The sequence below is a fragment of the Nicotiana sylvestris genome, chromosome 3, assembly GCF_000393655.2.
Source record: "Nicotiana sylvestris chromosome 3, ASM39365v2, whole genome shotgun sequence".
NCBI lineage: Eukaryota > Viridiplantae > Streptophyta > Magnoliopsida > Solanales > Solanaceae > Nicotiana > Nicotiana sylvestris.
The window spans coordinates 786,882-790,148 of NC_091059.1; the positions used below are offsets into that span (position 1 = coordinate 786,882).

Below are 3,267 nucleotides of genomic sequence, written 5' to 3' on the forward strand. Positions count from 1 at the left end.
TACAAGTATTGTTTGCCAATTATAATTTAGTTCTCTATTTTCTATTCTATATAAATGCATACATACTAAATATTATTTTTATAACAATGTAATATAATATATTTTATTATAAATTATTAGAATTATGGAAGCATAGTAAAATTTAAAGTAAAAAGGGACTTTTAAATCTAAATTGGATCATCTTGGTAAAGTCCAATATTATTTAAAATGTGGCCAATTCTTATAATACATATTCTAGATTTTTTGAACCAAAAAGAGGAAAAAAATCAGACCAAAATAGCCCAAATCGGAGGCCCATATCTATTAGCCCATCTACTCTATTCTACCTCCACGTAGGCGCCATATAAGATCCATGTCAGCAACACCTAAGCTCCCAACAACCAAAAACACATGCCTAACACACTCTCTCCTCATCCTTTCACACTTTGACCCCATATCTTGCCATATGAATTCATCAAATCAAGTCATGTTTAAATTAATGGTCAAGATCAAATTTCTCCTATCTTCTAAAGAATTCCAAAATAATTGCTAGCACTTATTTATTTTATTGTTTATTTTTTTTTAATTAAGTTCTATCCCTTTTCCTCTCCCATGTCACTTTCAATCTCTGCCATCTTGACTTTTTCTCCATTTTTTGGCCAATTCTTGACTTTCAAATCCCTGCGTGCTGGAGCATATCCCACCATTTTCGGGTGTAACCTAAAGCATATCACTAAAGAATCACGAAGATCGAATCCATCAAAAAAAAAGTTTCAACGTTAAAATTCAAACGGATTCATTTGATTTCTTTTGAAATTTGAACTTTCAAGTTCCCGGTCAAAGGAACCAAGAACCTTAATTTTACACCAATAAATACCAGAATTTGTGGCTATTTCCAGCAGGTTGGATGCCCCCTCCTACACCGTTCCGTTGACTTCTCATAGTTTATTTTCATCTTTACTCTATTAAAAATCTAGCTTTAATCCTCTCTACCTCTTGGTCTCTATTGTCCTATAGCCATAACAGAGCCTTCATTTTGTTTGTGTCGGAGTTCGATGATTATCTGAAGTAGCCAAATCCGAGGTCGAAAATAGTAGATTTTGTTGACACGCCCCAGTTCCTGCACCACAAAAGGTCAGTGACTGAAATTTTTCTTCTCGCTTTGTCTTCGAAGTTTTAAAATAGTTGTATGTTCTTTTGAATGAGTTTTAGTTGGCGCTTGTTAAAATCATGAATTTGAGCCAACTCGTTTAGAAGCCATGGAGTTATAGATATCTTGTTAAATCAAAACAAAAGTCCAATAAAGCATGAATAGGCTTATGGCAGTTAATACATTAGTAGTTGATGAAACGGCCTTTTATTTTAAGTATGTTATAATTTTCTCTTTTCTTTTGTCAAAATTACGTTGTTGCATTTTGTCTAGCATGTACCAAATTTCGCTCTTCACTCCACACATTAAAGTTACGACATCTACTCTCTCTTTTCATGTCTCAAAATATATCCCAAGTTTTATATTATTATTTTTTTTTAGCGTAAATGCAACAGAAAATATATTGTTAGAAATTAACTATTTGGGTGCTTAGTTTAAATGTTTTCGTGTTTAGCAATAAGTTTTAAAAGTGGTTTGCTTCATAGAGCTTGTGTCTAAAAAAATAAGATTTAAGACCTTTTATATAGATACTACAAGTATAGAAGTCACTGCCTTAAGATAACCTTTCAAACTATTTTCCTTTCCTTGTTGTTACTATCGAGTGTGTCATTAGCAGAGCATGTGCTAAGAAAGCATGTACTAACAAAGGATATTATTTGTCTTAGAAAAGCCTGCTCTGCTTTGTCATTCCTTTTTTTAAAAAAAGGATCTACTAGGACTTTAATATCCAATTTTTAAGACTTAAGATGGAAGTAAGACCATGTTGTTCTAAGTTTTAATAATCATGTTGACTATATTAATCTGTTTCATCTTTAGATTTCAAATGAACAAGGAAAGTTTTTTTTTCTGTTAACTCAATATTTAGATTAAGAAGATATGCCTAAACTTAGAGATCAAAGAAGTTGTTGGTATAAGATTACTCAATTCTTTTTTTTTTAAAGGAAATATTTGTTTTATGTGAGCTAATAATCCTGTTGTACGTTTAGAATCAGATTCAAAGTTTATTGTTCTTTTATATATCTCAGTTTATTGCAAATATCTTTATTTCTAATTCTCATATTTTCTTTTTTGTTTGACATATGCACATGGAGCAATATGAGTCTTAATGCAAGACTCAACCCATACCTGCACGGAGTCATTACTATTGAGCCTTAGACTATGATGGACATCTAGAAGAAGAACAAGCAAAAGCTTGGGGTCGCTTATGGCTGCCTTCGTGATTTACATTTTACTCTATTTCGAATTTTTAATTAATTTAATTATATTCTTTTGGTTAGTTTAGTTCTATACTTAACTTGGGATTGTTGATTTACTTTGACCTCTTCACTTAGTATTCTCACTTAGTTGTTGGCAGATATTATCTATTTTATTTAATAGTGCTCTTAATTTTTTTTTTTTTGAAGAACCCTTTAAGCTTCAGGTTTCTATTATATAAGTTCGGAATTGAATCATTTTTTTTAAAACAAAAGACGCACTTCGATTGAAATTGACAAATTATTTTTTATAACATCATAAAAAATATCAATATTTTTTCTAAAAAAACGCAAAAAAATAAATGTGATTGTTTTGTTGGTAAACGTCTTTTTTTTTAAAGGTTATGATGATTTTTCACCTTGATTCTTTTTGAAGATAAGCAAAGCAAAAGGCACCCTTTTTTATTTTAATCATCAGCCAATGTCTTTCCCAAATGACTATACCCTTTCAAATTTATATATGATATTAACTAGTTATAAGCTTTGTTTACGTAATAATATTCTTCAAAAGTTTATTAAGGTCTTTCAAATTTAAACTACTATATTATAAGCTATATTTTGTTAAAATACCTCAAATAATTTTTTTTCATATTTTTATACAACTTATTAACCTGAGCTTGGTCGGTTAACCGTTATTAACAGATTTTAAAATGTGCTTTAAAAAACCTTCCTTTTAGAATATTTAAAACCCTTACTTAGAATCTTTACGTTAAGACCATAAGACAGAGTTTGACATAATCTTTAAGAATAGGTGTCCTAATTCACCTTAGAATAATTAGGTGGCGACTCTCTTTGATTAATTAAACCCTCAGAATTACCAATATGTTATACTCTAGTTTGACCCGTGTTACAATGAGGTATAACAAGTATAATATATAAAGTATA

At 30.0% G+C, this 3,267-nt stretch overlaps 1 long non-coding RNA gene across 1 annotated transcript; it reads left to right on the forward strand.

Annotated features, from left to right (window-relative positions):
* Positions 1-565: 565 nt before the first annotated feature.
* LOC104247435 (uncharacterized) lies at positions 566-2,521 on the forward strand. Its single transcript, XR_716212.2, has 2 exons — positions 566-881; positions 997-2,521. It is a non-coding gene; the product is annotated as an uncharacterized lncRNA (long non-coding RNA).
* The last annotated feature ends 746 nt before the right edge of the window (positions 2,522-3,267 follow it).